The sequence below is a fragment of the Glandiceps talaboti genome, chromosome 7 (genome assembly GCF_964340395.1).
Source record: "Glandiceps talaboti chromosome 7, keGlaTala1.1, whole genome shotgun sequence".
Taxonomy (NCBI): domain Eukaryota; kingdom Metazoa; phylum Hemichordata; class Enteropneusta; family Spengelidae; genus Glandiceps; species Glandiceps talaboti.
The window spans coordinates 17,307,618-17,328,583 of NC_135555.1; the positions used below are offsets into that span (position 1 = coordinate 17,307,618).

Consider the following 20,966-nt stretch of genomic DNA (forward strand, 5'->3'; position numbering starts at 1 on the left):
GCACTCCTGTGTAACTTTGCAACATAAATACCGAAGAACACACTGCCGTCACGTGACACGATATTATCGACTTTCAAAGAAACCCAAAAGTAAGGGGACACCCGGGTTCGAACTGGGGACCTCTCGGTCTGCAGTCGAATGGTTTGCTAATTGTGGCATATGTCATCATTGTAACAGGAGTCAGTCACGTATTGGATATTGGTCGTTAATGGGTGACGTCATCATGTCTTAGTTTGACTTCTGCATTTGAAAAGTTAATCATGTCATACATTTAGACTGGTTTGACTTTTTAAAAATATACTATTTTCTCTCTTCAATTATTTGTTAAATCAATTACTTGATGACGTCATAATATCTTCAATATGAATGGTTAAAAGATAAAGTTTTTGTTCGTGTTGTCTTTTAAGACAAATTGAAAAAAAACAGTGATGAAATCTGTCACATTTCTCTGTAAATACCAAAAGTTCTAATATTTTCAGTAATTTCACCGATAATCACTATTATATTACACAATCATATCAATCAATCTGAAGTCGATCTTAGATTGGGAATTGTACAATGAGGAACAAAATTCCGAAAGTGTAAATCTCACAGTGAAAAATATTAGCACAAAATAAATAGCTCATTGGTTGAACAAAAGACTTCCATTGCAACTTTCTTTTTGATAGCTTACCATCTTGATGTCAGGATGGCCGAGCGGTCTAAGGCGCCAGACTCGAGGTACTACAGGACCTTGCACTTATGAAGTGCTAGTTGTAAGTTGAGGGTATTCTTGTCTCCAAAGTCCCCACTTCTGACATTATTGCATTAAAATGGAAATCGAATAGTTTCTTTTCCTATTCCAAAAGCTACATTTTGAAAGTCACGTGATCGATTCGGCCCGCCATAGAAAGCGTTCAAAATTACAACTTTGATTACATCCAATTCAGCATTTTTGTAATTGCGTCATCATATTATGACGTCACTGTCACGCACAACACTTAACTTAAAACTGAAATATTCGTCACTGAAAGCGTACAAAGAACTATTTAATCACTTTAATTATATAAGGGGATAATTAACTTATTATTGTCTTTTGCCCGTTTTGTTATACACAATAGAAGACTGGTTTATAAAATGAGTGCACGTAAAATTAATATGATTTCCTTCTTTAAGTATAAATTAAAGCAGAAAGTTATTTTTGAATATAATAGAAGCAAGATAACAGATGATTTATTCCTTTTTGAAACTGTGTTTGCCCAAAATAATGTAATAATAACAATGCATGATATGGAATTCACGTTTAATTTGTAAATACTATACAAGTACATACCTGTTGTATTGAATTTCAATCAGTATCTTCATGTTTAGGCATATTGATCCTGATGCCTGAGTACTATGTAGTATACCATGTTAAACTGTAGTAACTAGTTTAGTTCACAATTGTATTATCTGTAAAGAATATTGAAATGTATACCCTTTTTAACAGGGCAAGCCAGTGGGCCTGTCCTTTTAATAAAAGAAAAAAAAAAAAAAAAAAAAGCATTCGACTGCAGATCGAGAGGTCCCCGGTTCAAACCCGGGTGTCCCCTTATTTTGCGTACTTTTTAATGAAGGCCGATTCAGGTGACGCTTGAAATGTATACCTTTGGACGTTCAACTCTAACTCTAACTTTAACTCTAACTCCATTCGAACCAAGGACCTCTCGATCTGCAGTCGAATGTTTGTTTTTTCTTTTATTAAAAGATAATCCCAGTGGTTTGCCTTGTTAAAAGGGGAAATGCTCTACCACTGAGCTATATCCCCAGTTCGTTTCTGCAAGCTATTTATCGCATACGTTATCGTACCAACATGTGTCATTGGTCCGTCGTGGGTGACGTCACTGCGCCATGCCTGAAATGACTTGTATTTGACAAGTTAGTCACTGATTTAAGGTATATATTTTGTCTAATGCATTATTTATAAGTTTAGATGGTCAGTGCATGCGCAGTAATAATATCTTCAATATGAATGGTAAATACAAAGGAAAAATTGAATGATTTCAGCCAATCATTTTATGATTTTTCACCAAATGAAATGTAGAACAATTTTATTTTGTCGAATTGCATAATTGTTGATATGTCGGTGATCGACAAAGCGGTAACAGATGTCAGGATGGCCGAGCGGTCTAAGGCCACTTCTGACATTACATTTTGAAAGCCTTACAAATAAAATTGGGAAAACATGCAACCGTTTAAAAAAAATGCTTTTGTATATAACAACGCTAGATCAAAGACAGCACCATAACACACAGAAGTCAAAATATTTCTCAACAAAGACTGATCATTTTCATTTTGAAACACAAATTATAGAGTTGAACGTCCAATGATGTGTGTTATTTGATTCTAGCGTCGCCTACCGTTTCACTTATTGAGATTTTTTTTATTCTAGCGAGTTTCAAAACAACGTTAACCGAAATAAAAACAAAACAAAAATAAAATAAAATAAGATAAAATAAATAGTTGGCCTACTCTTTAAACTAAAATTTCAGTTTTTGACGTCTAGTGTATTTAACTGTTAATATTTGATTTCAGATTCGTCCATGTTTTAAGCTTGCAGATCTTCAGAAATAGATTTACAAATTAAACTTGATGTATTTATGTTAATTATCATCAAATAAAACACACAAAATAAAATACGGCTCAAACATACATCTGTATGTTTACGATGCACAGTTGATGACGTATTAATTTGGTGAATAAGATAAACATGTGTGTACAAACGTCATCACATAATTAAAGCAACACGCTGTAATACAAACCGACCCTGTCACGTTTGTCAAATTCTCATTCACGTGACCAACTTCAAACTACACCTAAATCGGCCTTCATTATGTACGCAAAATAAGGGGACACCCGGGTTTGAACCGGGGACCTCTCGATCTGCAGTCGAATGCTCTACCACTGAGCTATATCCCCATTCTGACTACATGTTTGATTACATTATACTCATAGGCGTTACCCACGTATGGTTTTTGTGTGACGTCATTACAACATGCCCTAACTCGCGGAATACTGTATTTGATCGCTTGATTTTCACCTCAAACTGGAATCGTTCACCAGAAGACTGTAAACTGTAAAGTTGTTCTAAACTTGTTTTATCCTTAGGTTATGTTACTTTTTCTGTCAATTATTTGTAATTTAAATGTTGAAATAGCACAGTCTCCAATATGAATGTTTCAGTTAAAATGCTTCGTTTTAATTTTAGTTCATTTTGATAGAACAAGTTTAAAACTTGCTTGTGTAACTTAACTGCATTTATTTTTTTGCAGTGCAAAACACCGGTCTTATGTACAAGTGAGAAAATAATAAAAAATCATACAAAAATTTAGTTTACTGAGAGAACGAAATACGATTTTCTATTTCGTTCCATGCACCCAACAATTGTCGGGATTGCACAAAATCTCGTTTCAGCAATTTCAGTAATACTGACTGTTATCTTTAACGGTCACAGCAACACAAAGATGAGCTTTAAAAAAAATACTAACGAAACAAACATGTCACAGGTGGAAACTATTTCTCCGATGACTGGATTGGGAAGAGTAAATGAACTTATTTGAAACGAAAAACGAAGTTCAAAATGTATAAATGTCCAGTTACCGTACGAGTCGTTATGAGTTGATGTGAAAATGAAAATATGAAAGATAGAAACTTATGTGTAACTATTATCCAAATCAAGTAGTTTGCTCAGCGATTATAAAACTTAAATTTTATTTTTTTGTTCTCGAACAATATAAGATGTCAGGATGGCCGAGCGGTCTAAGGCGCCAGACTCAAGGTACTACAGGACCTTGCACTTCTGAAGTGTTCGTTGAGGGTGTTCTGGTCTCCGAATGGAGGCGTGGGTTCGAATCCCACTTCTGACATTCCTTTTGTTTAAACTTCAAAAGCCCGGCCCTTCAATTCTTTTTGCTTACCGAGAGATTATGTTACGTCACAGACTTGCTTTGTCTATGGCTATGGTGATATCTGTCTCTGGACAACTTTCTCAACAAAAACACCACACAGAAAATTTTGTTAGCACAAACCATGATTTCATATTTTCAAGATATTGCATCAGATAGCGGATGGAAATACCATTCCGTAGACTGAACAGGATATTAACGACGTTTTGGCTAAAAAGTGCACATTGACTGAGTTCAAAATACATGTACATATAAATGCACTCCTGTGTAACTTTGCAACATAAATACCGAAGAACACACTGCCGTCACGTGACACGATATTATCGACTTTCAAAGAAACCCAAAAGTAAGGGGACACCCGGGTTCGAACTGGGGACCTCTCGGTCTGCAGTCGAATGGTTTGCTAATTGTGGCATATGTCATCATTGTAACAGGAGTCAGTCACGTATTGGATATTGGTCGTTAATGGGTGACGTCATCATGTCTTAGTTTGACTTCTGCATTTGAAAAGTTAATCATGTCATACATTTAGACTGGTTTGACTTTTTAAAAATATACTATTTTCTCTCTTCAATTATTTGTTAAATCAATTACTTGATGACGTCATAATATCTTCAATATGAATGGTTAAAAGATAAAGTTTTTGTTCGTGTTGTCTTTTAAGACAAATTGAAAAAAAACAGTGATGAAATCTGTCACATTTCTCTGTAAATACCAAAAGTTCTAATATTTTCAGTAATTTCACCGATAATCACTATTATATTACACAATCATATCAATCAATCTGAAGTCGATCTTAGATTGGGAATTGTACAATGAGGAACAAAATTCCGAAAGTGTAAATCTCACAGTGAAAAATATTAGCACAAAATAAATAGCTCATTGGTTGAACAAAAGACTTCCATTGCAACTTTCTTTTTGATAGCTTACCATCTTGATGTCAGGATGGCCGAGCGGTCTAAGGCGCCAGACTCGAGGTACTACAGGACCTTGCACTTATGAAGTGCTAGTTGTAAGTTGAGGGTATTCTTGTCTCCAAAGTCCCCACTTCTGACATTATTGCATTAAAATGGAAATCGAATAGTTTCTTTTCCTATTCCAAAAGCTACATTTTGAAAGTCACGTGATCGATTCGGCCCGCCATAGAAAGCGTTCAAAATTACAACTTTGATTACATCCAATTCAGCATTTTTGTAATTGCGTCATCATATTATGACGTCACTGTCACGCACAACACTTAACTTAAAACTGAAATATTCGTCACTGAAAGCGTACAAAGAACTATTTAATCACTTTAATTATATAAGGGGATAATTAACTTATTATTGTCTTTTGCCCGTTTTGTTATACACAATAGAAGACTGGTTTATAAAATGAGTGCACGTAAAATTAATATGATTTCCTTCTTTAAGTATAAATTAAAGCAGAAAGTTATTTTTGAATATAATAGAAGCAAGATAACAGATGATTTATTCCTTTTTGAAACTGTGTTTGCCCAAAATAATGTAATAATAACAATGCATGATATGGAATTCACGTTTAATTTGTAAATACTATACAAGTACATACCTGTTGTATTGAATTTCAATCAGTATCTTCATGTTTAGGCATATTGATCCTGATGCCTGAGTACTATGTAGTATACCATGTTAAACTGTAGTAACTAGTTTAGTTCACAATTGTATTATCTGTAAAGAATATTGAAATGTATACCTTTTTTAACAGGGCAAGCCAGTGGGCCTGTCCTTTTAATAAAAGAAAAAAAAAAAAAAAAAAGCATTCGACTGCAGATCGAGGTGACAGGGTCGGTTTGTATTACAGCGTGTTGCTTTAATTATGTGATGACGTTTGTACACACATGTTTATCTTATTCACCAAATTAATACGTCATCAACTGTGCATCGTAAACATACAGATGTATGTTTGAGCCGTATTTTATTTTGTGTGTTTTATTTGATGATAATTAACATAAATACATCAAGTTTAATTTGTAAATCTATTTCTGAAGATCTGCAAGCTTAAAACATGGACGAATCTGAAATCAAATATTAACAGTTAAATACACTAGACGTCAAAAACTGAAATTTTAGTTTAAAGCGTAGGCCAACTATTTATTTTATCTTATTTTATTTTATTTTTGTTTTGTTTTTTGTTTTGTTTTTATTTCGGTTAACGTTGTTTTGAAACTCGCTAGAATAAAAAAAATCTCAATAAGTGAAACGGTAGGCGACGCTAGAATCAAATAACACACATCATTGGACGTTCAACTCTATAATTTGTGTTTCAAAATGAAAATGATCAGTCTTTGTTGAGAAATATTTTGACTTCTGTGTGTTATGGTGCTGTCTTTGATCTAGCGTTGTTATATACAAAAGCATTTTTTTTAAACGGTTGCATGTTTTCCCAATTTTATTTGTAAGGCTTTCAAAATGTAATGTCAGAAGTGGCCTTAGACCGCTCGGCCATCCTGACATCTGTTACCGCTTTGTCGATCACCGACATATCAACAATTATGCAATTCGACAAAATAAAATTGTTCTACATTTCATTTGGTGAAAAATCATAAAATGATTGGCTGAAATCATTCAATTTTTTCCTTTGTATTTACCATTCATATTGAAGATATTATTACTGCGCATGCACTGACCATCTAAACTTATAAATAATGCATTAGACAAAATATATACCTTAAATCAGTGACTAACTTGTCAAATACAAGTCATTTCAGGCATGGCGCAGTGACGTCACCCACGACGGACCAATGACACATGTTGGTACGATAACGTATGCGATAAATAGCTTGCAGAAACGAACTGGGGATATAGCTCAGTGGTAGAGCATTTCCCCTTTTAACAAGGCAAACCACTGGGATTATCTTTTAATAAAAGAAAAAACAAACATTCGACTGCAGATCGAGAGGTCCTTGGTTCGAATGGAGTTAGAGTTAAAGTTAGAGTTAGAGTTGAACGTCCAAAGGTATACATTTCAAGCGTCACCTGAATCGGCCTTCATTAAAAAGTACGCAAAATAAGGGGACACCCGGGTTTGAACCGGGGACCTCTCGATCTGCAGTCGAATGCTTTTTTTTTTTTTTTTTTTCTTTTATTAAAAGGACAGGCACTGGCTTGCCCTGTTAAAAAAGGTATACATTTCAATATTCTTTACAGATAATACAATTGTGAACTAAACTAGTTACTACAGTTTAACATGGTATACTACATAGTACTCAGGCATCAGGATCAATATGCCTAAACATGAAGATACTGATTGAAATTCAATACAACAGGTATGTACTTGTATAGTATTTACAAATTAAACGTGAATTCCATATCATGCATTGTTATTATTACATTATTTTGGGCAAACACAGTTTCAAAAAGGAATAAATCATCTGTTATCTTGCTTCTATTATATTCAAAAATAACTTTCTGCTTTAATTTATACTTAAAGAAGGAAATCATATTAATTTTACGTGCACTCATTTTATAAACCAGTCTTCTATTGTGTATAACAAAACGGGCAAAAGACAATAATAAGTTAATTATCCCCTTATATAATTAAAGTGATTAAATAGTTCTTTGTACGCTTTCAGTGACGAATATTTCAGTTTTAAGTTAAGTGTTGTGCGTGACAGTGACGTCATAATATGATGACGCAATTACAAAAATGCTGAATTGGATGTAATCAAAGTTGTAATTTTGAACGCTTTCTATGGCGGGCCGAATCGATCACGTGACTTTCAAAATGTAGCTTTTGGAATAGGAAAAGAAACTATTCGATTTCCATTTTAATGCAATAATGTCAGAAGTGGGGACTTTGGAGACAAGAATACCCTCAACTTACAACTAGCACTTCATAAGTGCAAGGTCCTGTAGTACCTCGAGTCTGGCGCCTTAGACCGCTCGGCCATCCTGACATCAAGATGGTAAGCTATCAAAAAGAAAGTTGCAATGGAAGTCTTTTGTTCAACCAATGAGCTATTTATTTTGTGCTAATATTTTTCACTGTGAGATTTACACTTTCGGAATTTTGTTCCTCATTGTACAATTCCCAATCTAAGATCGACTTCAGATTGATTGATATGATTGTGTAATATAATAGTGATTATCGGTGAAATTACTGAAAATATTAGAACTTTTGGTATTTACAGAGAAATGTGACAGATTTCATCACTGTTTTTTTTCAATTTGTCTTAAAAGACAACACGAACAAAAACTTTATCTTTTAACCATTCATATTGAAGATATTATGACGTCATCAAGTAATTGATTTAACAAATAATTGAAGAGAGAAAATAGTATATTTTTAAAAAGTCAAACCAGTCTAAATGTATGACATGATTAACTTTTCAAATGCAGAAGTCAAACTAAGACATGATGACGTCACCCATTAACGACCAATATCCAATACGTGACTGACTCCTGTTACAATGATGACATATGCCACAATTAGCAAACCATTCGACTGCAGACCGAGAGGTCCCCAGTTCGAACCCGGGTGTCCCCTTACTTTTGGGTTTCTTTGAAAGTCGATAATATCGTGTCACGTGACGGCAGTGTGTTCTTCGGTATTTATGTTGCAAAGTTACACAGGAGTGCATTTATATGTACATGTATTTTGAACTCAGTCAATGTGCACTTTTTAGCCAAAACGTCGTTAATATCCTGTTCAGTCTACGGAATGGTATTTCCATCCGCTATCTGATGCAATATCTTGAAAATATGAAATCATGGTTTGTGCTAACAAAATTTTCTGTGTGGTGTTTTTGTTGAGAAAGTTGTCCAGAGACAGATATCACCATAGCCATAGACAAAGCAAGTCTGTGACGTAACATAATCTCTCGGTAAGCAAAAAGAATTGAAGGGCCGGGCTTTTGAAGTTTAAACAAAAGGAATGTCAGAAGTGGGATTCGAACCCACGCCTCCATTCGGAGACCAGAACACCCTCAACGAACACTTCAGAAGTGCAAGGTCCTGTAGTACCTTGAGTCTGGCGCCTTAGACCGCTCGGCCATCCTGACATCTTATATTGTTCGAGAACAAAAAAATAAAATTTAAGTTTTATAATCGCTGAGCAAACTACTTGATTTGGATAATAGTTACACATAAGTTTCTATCTTTCATATTTTCATTTTCACATCAACTCATAACGACTCGTACGGTAACTGGACATTTATACATTTTGAACTTCGTTTTTCGTTTCAAATAAGTTCATTTACTCTTCCCAATCCAGTCATCGGAGAAATAGTTTCCACCTGTGACATGTTTGTTTCGTTAGTATTTTTTTAAAGCTCATCTTTGTGTTGCTGTGACCGTTAAAGATAACAGTCAGTATTACTGAAATTGCTGAAACGAGATTTTGTGCAATCCCGACAATTGTTGGGTGCATGGAACGAAATAGAAAATCGTATTTCGTTCTCTCAGTAAACTAAATTTTTGTATGATTTTTTTATTATTTTCTCACTTGTACATAAGACCGGTGTTTTGCACTGCAAAAAAATAAATGCAGTTAAGTTACACAAGCAAGTTTTAAACTTGTTCTATCAAAATGAACTAAAATTAAAACGAAGCATTTTAACTGAAACATTCATATTGGAGACTGTGCTATTTCAACATTTAAATTACAAATAATTGACAGAAAAAGTAACATAACCTAAGGATAAAACAAGTTTAGAACAACTTTACAGTTTACAGTCTTCTGGTGAACGATTCCAGTTTGAGGTGAAAATCAAGCGATCAAATACAGTATTCCGCGAGTTAGGGCATGTTGTAATGACGTCACACAAAAACCATACGTGGGTAACGCCTATGAGTATAATGTAATCAAACATGTAGTCAGAATGGGGATATAGCTCAGTGGTAGAGCATTCGACTGCAGATCGAGAGGTCCCCGGTTCAAACCCGGGTGTCCCCTTATTTTGCGTACTTTTTAATGAAGGCCGATTCAGGTGTAGTTTGAAGTTGGTCACGTGATGAGAATTTGACAAACGTGACAGGGTCGGTTTGTATTACAGCGTGTTGCTTTAATTATGTGATGACGTTTGTACACACATGTTTATCTTATTCACCAAAATAATACGTCATCAACTGTGCATCGTAAACATACAGATGTATGTTTGAGCCGTATTTTATTTTGTGTGTTTTATTTGATGATAATTAACATAAATACATCAAGTTTAATTTGTAAATCTATTTCTGAAGATCTGCAAGCTTAAAACATGGACGAATCTGAAATCAAATATTAACAGTTAAATACACTAGACGTCAAAAACTGAAATTTTAGTTTAAAGCGTAGGCCAACTATTTATTTTATCTTATTTTATTTTATTTTATTTTTGTTTTGTTTTTTGTTTTGTTTTTATTTCGGTTAACGTTGTTTTGAAACTCGCTAGAATAAAAAAAATCTCAATAAGTGAAACGGTAGGCGACGCTAGAATCAAATAACACACATAATTGGACGTTCAACTCTATAATTTGTGTTTCAAAATGAAAATGATCAGTCTTTGTTGAGAAATATTTTGACTTCTGTGTGTTATGGTGCTGTCTTTGATCTAGCGTTGTTATATACAAAAGCATTTTTTTAAAACGGTTGCATGTTTTCCCAATTTTATTTGTAAGGCTTTCAAAATGTAATGTCAGAAGTGGCCTTAGACCGCTCGGCCATCCTGACATCTGTTACCGCTTTGTCGATCACCGACATATCAACAATTATGCAATTCGACAAAATAAAATTGTTCTACATTTCATTTGGTGAAAAATCATAAAATGATTGGCTGAAATCATTCAATTTTTTCCTTTGTATTTACCATTCATATTGAAGATATTATTACTGCCCATGCACTGACCATCTAAACTTATAAATAATGCATTAGACAAAATATATACCTTAAATCAGTGACTAACTTGTCAAATACAAGTCATTTCAGGCATGGCGCAGTGACGTCACCCACGACGGACCAATGACACATGTTGGTACGATAACGTATGCGATAAATAGCTTGCAGAAACGAACTGGGGATATAGCTCAGTGGTAGAGCATTTCCCCTTTTAACAAGGCAAACCACTGGGATTATCTTTTAATAAAAGAAAAAACAAACATTCGACTGCAGATCGAGAGGTCCTTGGTTCGAATGGAGTTAGAGTTAAACTTAGAGTTAGAGTTGAACGTCCAATGACGTGTTATTTGGTTCTAGCTTCTCCTACGTTTTCACTTATTATGAAGAAAAAAGATTATTTATTCTAACAAGTTTCAAAATAAAAATAACCGAAATAAAACAAAAACAAAACAAAAATAAAATAAAATAAATAGTTGTCCTACTTATTAAACTGAAATTTCAGTTTTTGACGTCTAGTGTATTTAACGGTTAATATTTGATTTCAGATTCGTCCATGTTTTACAGATCTTCAGAAATAGGTTTACAAATTAAACTAGTTCCAAAATTTGAACCTGCAAATGAAGACATAATTGATATACCAACCTTTACTTCACAGCGCCACCAAGTGTCCATTAACCAACTTGAGAATATCTTGATATCTAAATATTTCCGTCAGTAGAATTTTCACAAAATAAGGAAACATCCGGGTTCGTACCGGGGACCTTTCGGAATGCTCTACCACTGAGATATGTCCCAATGTGTTCACATCTTAAAAGTTGAAATATTCGGTTGGTGTATACGTATGATATATTCTTACAAAAACCCATACCCATAAGTATGGTCAAAACACAAACGTGATGTTAATTGACAGCAAATAAAACACACAAAATAAAATACGGCTCAAACATACATCTGTATGTTTACGATGCACAGTTACATGACGTATTATTTTGGTGAACAAGACAAACATTTGTGAACAAACGTCAACACATAATTAAAGCAATACGATGCAATACAAACCGACCCTGTCACGTTCATCAAATTCTCATCATGTGACCAACTTCAAGCGTCACCTGAATCGGCCTTCATTAAAAAGTACGCAAAATAAGGGGACACCCGGGTTTGAACCGGGGACCTCTCGATCTGCAGTCGAATGCTTTTTTTTTTTTTTTTTCTTTTATTAAAAGGACAGGCCCACTGGCTTGCCCTGTTAAAAAAGGTATACATTTCAATATTCTTTACAGATAATACAATTGTGAACTAAACTAGTTACTACAGTTTAACATGGTATACTACATAGTACTCAGGCATCAGGATCAATATGCCTAAACATGAAGATACTGATTGAAATTCAATACAACAGGTATGTACTTGTATAGTATTTACAAATTAAACGTGAATTCCATATCATGCATTGTTATTATTACATTATTTTGGGCAAACACAGTTTCAAAAAGGAATAAATCATCTGTTATCTTGCTTCTATTATATTCAAAAATAACTTTCTGCTTTAATTTATACTTAAAGAAGGAAATCATATTAATTTTACGTGCACTCATTTTATAAACCAGTCTTCTATTGTGTATAACAAAACGGGCAAAAGACAATAATAAGTTAATTAGTGTCTGTTGGTATTTATCAGATGCAACAAGATAATTAAATAATATTAACAGTACTTTTTTCTTACATTAATACCTTTTATATTCAATATTCTAAAGATTAATTCGAAGACAAAATCCCACAAGTTTTGAATAGACTGACAACAAACGAAAAGGTGATACACATCTTCAGGAAAAAATGTACAGAACTCACACATAGGACTGGCTGCTCTGCCTATTTTATGAAGACGGACATTAGTGAAAACAGCATTATGACAGATTAAATAGTCTAAATCACCTAAATAATTCTCTTTCATTCGAAAATAAATATTAGGCCAAACACGAGTAAAGTTAACATCAGGAAAAAAGGAAGACCAATGATGAATACCGGTGGGAACAGAGTTTCTTAGATTGCAAGCAATAGCTGTAAGGTTCTTTACTTTCAGTAACTCGATAGACACTCTTTGATCTTTACTATTAGTTATACATATAGAGACATTTGGATCTACTTCATTACATTCTTTGAATTCCTTCTTTAAGATTTCTAGCCACTTCTTGGGAATAGCATTTAAAATGATGTTATACTTATTGACAATGTCATTATTTGTACGATTTTCAGAAAACTCGGAACATAATTCAACTAGAGCATTTGGAGGAAAGAAACCAGGTATTACTTCATAGAGGATGTCTTTAATCTGAACAATATCAGCCTCAATGAACTGGCGATATAGCGGAAGAGGACACTCATCCTGGCCAATAATGAACGGCTTCTTAAATATAGGTTCTCTGATAATTTCATCATATGAAACTGGTTCTGCTCTGACTGGCATAAGGACTCGTGACCATGCATGAAAAAGTTCCTTATAAAAAGGAGAGCAGTTACGTAATGCACCAGGATGAATAATCATTCTGAAGATATCACCACCAATAGGAATATTCAGGTACTTATTGATATTGTAATTTAAAAAGAGTTTGAACTTATGATTGTAGTTTTCATCAAAATATTTGGTCAACCATTTCAGGCGTAATGCCTGGACTTTGTCATTGATATTGGTCAGCTTGAGGCCGCCATTTTCAATGTCGGCGGTAACAACATTGTAATTAACATAATGGTGTCTATTACTCCAAAAAAAGTTGATAATATTACTATTCAACATTTGTATACAGTCAGACGGCACGGGTATTACTGATGCACGATATCACAAAGTAGAGGTAATTAATGAATTAACAATTAAAACTTTTCCTTTATATGACAAATTACGTCGTGACCACGACTTTAGAATATGACAGACTTTGGGAATCGTCATAATATCTTCAATATGAATGGTTAAAAGATAAAGTGTTTGTTCGTGTTGTCTTTTAAGACAAATTGAAAAATGATGAAATATGTCACATTTCTCTGTAAATACCAAAAGTTCTAATATTTTCAGTAATTTCACCGATAATCACTATTATATTACACAATCATATCAATCAATCTGAAGTCGATCTTGGATTGGGAATTGTACAATGAGGAACAAAATTCCGAAAGTGTAAATCTCACAGTGAAAAATATTAGCACAGAATAAATAGCTCATTGGTTGAACAAAAGACCTCCATTGCAACTTTCTTTTTGATAGCTTACCATCTTGATGTCAGGATGGCCGAGCGGTCTAAGGCGCCAGACTCGAGGTACTACAGGACCTTGCACTTATGAAGTGCTAGTTGAGGGTGTCTCCAAAGTCCCCACTTCTGACATTATTGCATTAAAATGGAAATCGAATAGTTTCTTTTCCTATTCCAAAAGCTTCATTTTGAAAGTCACGTGATCGATTCGGCCCGCCATAGAAAGCGTTCAAAATTACAACTTTGATTACATCCAATTCAGCATTTTTGTAATTGCGTCATCATATTATGTCACGCACAACACTTAACTTTAAACTAAAATATTCGTCACTGAAAGCGTACAAAGAACTATTTAATCAATTTAATTATATAGGGGATATAGCTCAGTGGTAGAGCATTCGACTGCAGATCGAGAGGTCCCTGGTTTGAACCCGGGTTTCCCCTTATTTTGGGCTACGGTGTTTATCCGCGACAGTTTGTGTTTTTTATTACCATGTTTTTAACTATGACAAATTAAACAAAAGATCAAGTGACAGTGGAATGTAAGTTGGTATGTATGTAGAAACATTGCGTTGTATTTCGTCAAGTTGAAGTTAATTCAAATTTATGTATATGTTTTAATTTTTGACTTGATGACGTCACTGCTTTGTTGTTTCTGCTGCCCGATTTTACTAATTTTTCCGTCGCTCCGTCCGCATATAGCTGGAAATAATCGACATAGCTCGTCTTAACATGTGACCGATTTGAGATACCGCAATCGTAGAATACAATGTGAAAGACCTCACGATTTGAGAATAATAATCTAGAAGTATTACAAAAAACAACAACTTTCGCTAACTCAATAACTACAAATATCACACCAATGAATGTTGTAACTAAAACACGACCACTAATGGGCGTAGACAAAAAAAACGTTTTCCGAGATTCCTAAAGGGAACCGGTATTACATATTTTAATGAGTTCTGTAAAAAGTAATGTCAGAAGTGGGATTCGAACCCACGCCTCCATTCGGAGACCAGAACGCCCTCAACGAACACTTCAGAAGTGCAAGGTCCTGTACCTTGAGTCTGGCGCCTTAGACCGCTCGGCCATCCTGACATCTGCCGACATGCAAAGATTCGGAATAAAAGTGTTGATTGGTTGGAACGGTTATTCCAAAACCCTTCCATTTACAGTTGCCACATACTTACATTACAATTTATACGTGCGTGTACATTTTCTATTTTTTAAAATGATAAGTCAAAGTAAATTTAATTTAAGCAATGTGAAACATCGAATATTGAAATCGATTCTCAAGAGAAAACGTTCAAAGCTACTTCTTTTTTCCATTGATTCCTATGGCTTGCACTGTCGTCATGACATCTGTGACGTCACTATCTCACACACCACTAACAACCGAACTACTAGTACCCGTCAACGAACGCTGACCAGGAACTTTTATTCTATTCTTAAATGGGGATATAGCTCAGTGGTAGAGCATTCGACTGCAGATCGAGAGGTCCCCAGTTCGAACCCGGGTGTCCCCTTTAATTTTGTGTATTTTCACAACCTTGGTAATTCCTATGACGATGACATTTTGTTATCAAATTGAATCACGAATTAATTACGGTGACATGACGGTATATGATACAGTTGTGTTTTAAAATACAATTAAAAGTTGAATAAAATTAGTATTTTTTTAAAACTCAAAGATCGGTAGAGATGTTGCGTTGGGTTGCATCAGACAATAGCGAGATAGACTGATGGTTGCGCAGACTCAGTCGTGTATGTGTTACGAGTCACAAATCTAAATTATGTCCATTCAGGATATTTTGGTAAATTTTCATTATGAACTCTAAATTGAAGTCAAAAAGCATTTAAACTTTGTACAAACAGTGACATTCCGTTGCGTAACAACATAGGTCTTTGACATCTCTACATGGGGTGTTTCTGTATTGTTTGTACCAGGTACGATTGAACTGTCAACAAGTTTTATTATGACATGACTATTTTATGGTCTTTGAGATATGAACTTGTATTACTAATCTAGGGAAGATGATTGGATATTAGATCTCGGATGATATCTTTCATCATAAGACTTAAGAATACGTCATACTCTAAGAATAGAGATTTTGTGTAAACTTTGAAATGTATTTAAGTTGGGTTTTTAGCCCAGCTCGGGAGGAGAGGCGGAGACGGAGATTGGTCATGTAATAAAATCAACCAAGTGGTTAGCTTGGCGTTCGTTGAACCAGATACGTATGTTTCGTTGTGAGTTCTACTCAACACAATCCAAGTCGGTACGGTACCTCGTAGAAAAGATGGTTTGAGAAGAAACTAGTTGGTCGGCTCATATGTATGTGGATACATACACTTTTATCGTGTCTACATTGTTCAAGTCTTCAGAATACCGTCTCTCTCTCTCTCTCTCTCTCTCTCTCTCTCTCTCTCTCTCTCTCTCTCTCTCTCTCTCTCTCTCTCTCTCTCTCTCTCTCTCTCTCTCTCTCTCTCTCTCTCTCTCTCTCTCTGAATTATTCTATTTCAACTTATGTACAACCATGTCGTATATTGATGTATCGTAGTTTAATTCACAGCATACAACTAATATAAGCCCGTTCATCTAGTCTGTGATTTGCAAAATTTGTTAATTCAGGGTAATTCTTATTGCAGATATTTTTTTACAACTTGACAATAATTAGGTTAGCGAATTAAGAGAGCGACCAGTTTCTTAGATCGGGGGTGGTGGTGGTGGATTAGTAGGGTGGTCACCCTGTTTTCGAAATTGGCATTAGGGGGGATGGGGTTGTCCTGTTTTGAAAATGTTGGATGGGGGGGTCATTGTGTCCTATTTGTTCACCTGCAAGTGACGCTCAAACGTAACTTTGCATATACATGTGCAATGTATTACCTACCACACTAGTTACAGAACATATGTTTTCCAATTTCAGAGTGTCAATAAATGGGGTAATCCTGTAGAAATCTCAAATAAATAAATAAATGAATAAATAAATAAATAAATAAATAAATAAATAAATAAATAAATAAATAAATAAAATAAATAAATAAATAAATAAATAAATAGATAGATAAAATAAATAAATGAATAAATAAATAAATAAATGAATAAATGAATAAATAAATGTAAATATTTGGGTATTTCACAATCCATGGCGAATATGTATATCACATATTGCCCTTGCGGGTAAAATTTGAAAGTTCCGTACTAATGGTATAGATAGTTTATATTAAAATTTAAAGAAGTTTAACCTAAATTGTTCTACTCTTCAGTATGGAGGATTGATACGCATTTTATACTTTCTATCTCCGACACTACATGTTACCGACACTACAAATCACCACATCTCATCAGATTTCAGTTTGCATTATACATAACACGTGTAGTAGATATGAGGACCTTACATTCTCTAACATACCAGTGAGTTTTCTATATCTGAAATAGTAATGCCACTATACCAATATTACGGACACTACCTGGCCAACTTTTATGTGTCATGCAAAACTCATTTACAACTTACATTAACTTAAGCTTTTCGAAGCTGTGAAATACTATCTCACATGTAAAGGCTATGAATAACCTAAAAATCGCCCCTCTCTCTCTCTCTCTCTCTCTCTCTCTCTCTCTCTCTCTCTCTCTCTCTCTCTCTCTCTCTCTCTCTCTCTCTGTCTCTCTCTCTGTCTCTCTGTCTCTGTCTCTGTCTCTCTGTCTCTCTCTCTCTCTCTCTCTCTCTCTCTCTCTCTGTCTCTCTCTGTCTCTCTCTCTGTCTCTCTCTGTCTCTCTCTCTCTCTCTCTCTCTCTCTCTCTCTCTCTCTCTCTCTCTCTCTCTCTCTCTCTCTCTCTCTCTCTCTCTCTCTCTCTCTCTCTCTCTCTCTATCTGTATATATTGAAAGAAGACGAGTATGATATTACATTACGGATTTACGCTACGGACCGTTTCACCAGAAGGATCTTCAGGCGTAATATTGCAGTCGTTGACTTTATATGCTGCTTTATGTCTCAGACTACTAGTATGGTCTAGGTTTTTGTACAGTACTTAGGTGTGTTCATTGACGACTGTGTGTACACAAACTTGTATGTAAACAAGGGTTACTTGTTAGCGTGCCTGCTTTTACTGATTAGCTCAGATCTGCTATTCCAGGTGGTTGATTTATCGGCGGTTATAATAAAATATTTTTCCCAGAGACATAGTTGACATCGTTTGGTAACGTTTGAGTATGAGGAAGCCTGCTTGAGGACTTCCTAGCTAGTGCATATCGTTTTGCTGTCTTTTAGGTGCCAAATGTATTTACTGAGCGCAGTATCTTTCTTCCTGTGACCAAGTTTAAATGAAGACTTGTGGTTGTTCCATCTGCTTTTGAATTCTGTGTCACTAACACCTATGTATGATTTGCGATCTTGGTTAGTGGTGACTGTGGCTTTGTACACAATGCCTTTTGAGAGGCATTTTCCTGCGAGGGGGCATTCCTTTGGTTTCCCGCAGTTACAGGTACTTTGTTGTGTTTGCTTAGCTTTTGAATGTACTAGTATAGCTTTGTTAAGTTGTGACCGTCAATTATTTTACCCATGTTGTCCATGCAACTATAGCTCACTTTAATATTATTGCGGTTGAAGATTTTATGGCGTACACTGGATGTGGGGAAATACTTGTCGATGAGGTGAAGAAATTTTCTGCCGACATTTGTTGCAACATGTTTACTGTAAGGTGGGTTGAACCAATTTATATTATGGCTGCGATTCCGTCTGCGCTGAGTGTGACGTGTTGGGTCAAATTTGAGCGTGTGGTTATATCCAGCTTCATTGAGTGCATCTTGGTAGGATGATGTAGTAGCCTCGAATAGTTGTTCATTACTGGAAATGGAGGATAGTCTTTGGTTTACCGAGCTGGGTATGGTCTTAATTACGGCTTTAGGATGGTTTGATTTCTTGTTGACGTAGTAGGTGGTGTTGTTTGGTTTCGTGTATGGTCGGTATGACTCGATATCAGTTTGCGATTAGACTAGTGTTGCGCCGGATCGGAGATTAGATAAAACGTAGGGGGAAAAAAGGCGCGAGCGACTGTCGACAGTCTATACAGCGTGGTAAATTTAATCAAACCGTGAATGGGTTCGAACCTTGACCGGAGTGGTAAGAGGCGAGTGGGTTTAACCGCTCGACCACCGACATGTAACCCAACCCAACTTTAAAACAATCCGGTCTGACTCTAACTTAAATCTGTGGCCTGAGAATATCTGATGCCATTACCTCCATCAGATCCGATCCGAAAACAGGAGTCGAAAATTATTTTATCGCGAATTTGACAATCTTGTCGTAGGGGGCGCTATATTAAACAAACTCTCGATGGATGTGTACGTACGACTTTGACCTAACACACATATACGAGGGGCTTACGAGAAAAAGTCCACGAGTAATTTTCTGTACCATTAAGCCGGTAGCTATGGAATCGACAACCCCGTTTATGTTTCCGAGCCTTCAACATAGACACTGACATTGGTAAGAAATCGTTTTCAAATATTTATTCTTAGTAATTACAAATCATGATCGTCAAAGTCGTGGACTTTGTGAGAACTGTGATTATAGCTTACTAAGGGTGTATACATTTTTTATATTTGTGATTGATTGATTGGCCTTGTCATTTGGGTCAAAACTATTTATCTTAAAGGTGCTTAAACATATATTCTCACGTGTGCTCTTCATATTTAGGGCACAGTACGTGTCAACGTAGGAAAAACCCAACCCATAAACAGATGACCCAGAAATCGAACCAAAGTAGGAATTTTTTTCATATCATCGCGCATTCCTTTCTAGTTTAATTTTAGAGTGATATTTCTATACTTAGTCCATTGACAAATAGTTTATAAATTCTGTATTTTAAAGATCACATAATGCTCTTTACAATTACTAGATAGACATTTTCTCCTGATCTGATTCCTGGGGTAAAACTAAAGACTTTTACGTAGTCGTCGATATTGAAAGAACAAACTTTGGAAGCATGGGGAGGGTTTTCTGAGTTACATAGGTTCTTATCCTACTTTTCCTAATCGTATGAATTTGTATGAAGGTACATGTATAGGGAAACCCCTGATAAATTAAAGTGTGTGTGGGTGGGGGTGTGGGGTTAGCCAATGACAAGTTGGTCGACACTAAAGGTACACTCTATAATTTTGAGCAGCAGTTTATAGTACGGAAGACTGTTAGTAATTCGTCAAGCCTCCAGCCTGGATTGTCTAAAAACAAAACTGAAGACTTATTTGCTCCCCAAAGCCTATGGTGTGCTTTAGCCATTCAGCGCTGAACAGAACTGAACAGAACATTGCTCTGGAAATCGGAGCAATAGAAAGTTGCTTGGTTGATTGATTGATTGATTGATTGATTGATTGACTGATTGATGACTGACTGACTGACTGACTGACTGACTGATTGATTGATTGATTGATTGATTGATTGATTGATTGATTGATTGATTGATTAATTAATAAAATATTTCAATATCACTATTACATAGAAGTCTACGGTAATCTGCACGCGTGGGTACGAATCCTATCCTCGTCGGCAATATTTTAGTCTATTTGATTGAACCATAGATGGTGTCTATATATGATTGAACATTTGCGGAAACATCGAAGGTTGCCATGGCAGTGTTCTAGGGCATCTAATTAACGCGGTCTATGGCAGGTCATTTATCGAGTTGTAACTGTGACGTGTGAATGGGTACTTCGGTTATTGTTCTTCAGTTCACCTTTATTGTTTCTCGATAGAATTCTGACGTCATAGTCGTGGTTAACAATCTTTACCCAAACAAATAGTATGTTTTGCAAACAGTTTCTTCGACCTCGAGATAAACATTACATATTTATCTCTAAAAAATAATAATATTTTTTCCATATTTTGTTCCCGTGAAAAGAGTCAACCTGATATCCCGATTCCACATTATTGACAGTGACGTCGATATACCTTTATATCATGATCCT

General features: G+C 35.3%; 7 non-coding genes across 7 annotated transcripts; 4 read left to right on the forward strand and 3 right to left on the reverse strand.

Moving 5' to 3' along the window:
* Window positions 1–2,865: 2,865 nt before the first annotated feature.
* Window positions 2,866–2,937, reverse strand: Trnac-gca (transfer RNA cysteine (anticodon GCA)). The gene has a single exon. It is a non-coding gene; the product is annotated as a tRNA-Cys (tRNA).
* An 821-nt stretch (window positions 2,938–3,758) lies between these two features.
* Window positions 3,759–3,884, forward strand: Trnal-caa (transfer RNA leucine (anticodon CAA)). The gene is made up of 2 exons: window positions 3,759–3,796; window positions 3,839–3,884. It is a non-coding gene; the product is annotated as a tRNA-Leu (tRNA).
* A 4,933-nt stretch (window positions 3,885–8,817) lies between these two features.
* Window positions 8,818–8,943, reverse strand: Trnal-caa (transfer RNA leucine (anticodon CAA)). The gene is made up of 2 exons: window positions 8,906–8,943; window positions 8,818–8,863 (listed from the first exon to the last, which is right to left on the reverse strand). It is a non-coding gene; the product is annotated as a tRNA-Leu (tRNA).
* An 821-nt stretch (window positions 8,944–9,764) lies between these two features.
* On the forward strand, window positions 9,765–9,836 carry Trnac-gca (transfer RNA cysteine (anticodon GCA)). The gene has a single exon. It is a non-coding gene; the product is annotated as a tRNA-Cys (tRNA).
* A 4,536-nt stretch (window positions 9,837–14,372) lies between these two features.
* Trnac-gca (transfer RNA cysteine (anticodon GCA)) lies at window positions 14,373–14,444 on the forward strand. Its single transcript has one exon. It is a non-coding gene; the product is annotated as a tRNA-Cys (tRNA).
* A 531-nt stretch (window positions 14,445–14,975) lies between these two features.
* On the reverse strand, window positions 14,976–15,098 carry Trnal-caa (transfer RNA leucine (anticodon CAA)). Its single transcript has 2 exons — window positions 15,061–15,098; window positions 14,976–15,021 (listed from the first exon to the last, which is right to left on the reverse strand). It is a non-coding gene; the product is annotated as a tRNA-Leu (tRNA).
* Window positions 15,099–15,454: 356 nt separating this feature from the next.
* On the forward strand, window positions 15,455–15,526 carry Trnac-gca (transfer RNA cysteine (anticodon GCA)). The gene has a single exon. It is a non-coding gene; the product is annotated as a tRNA-Cys (tRNA).
* Window positions 15,527–20,966: the final 5,440 nt, after the last annotated feature.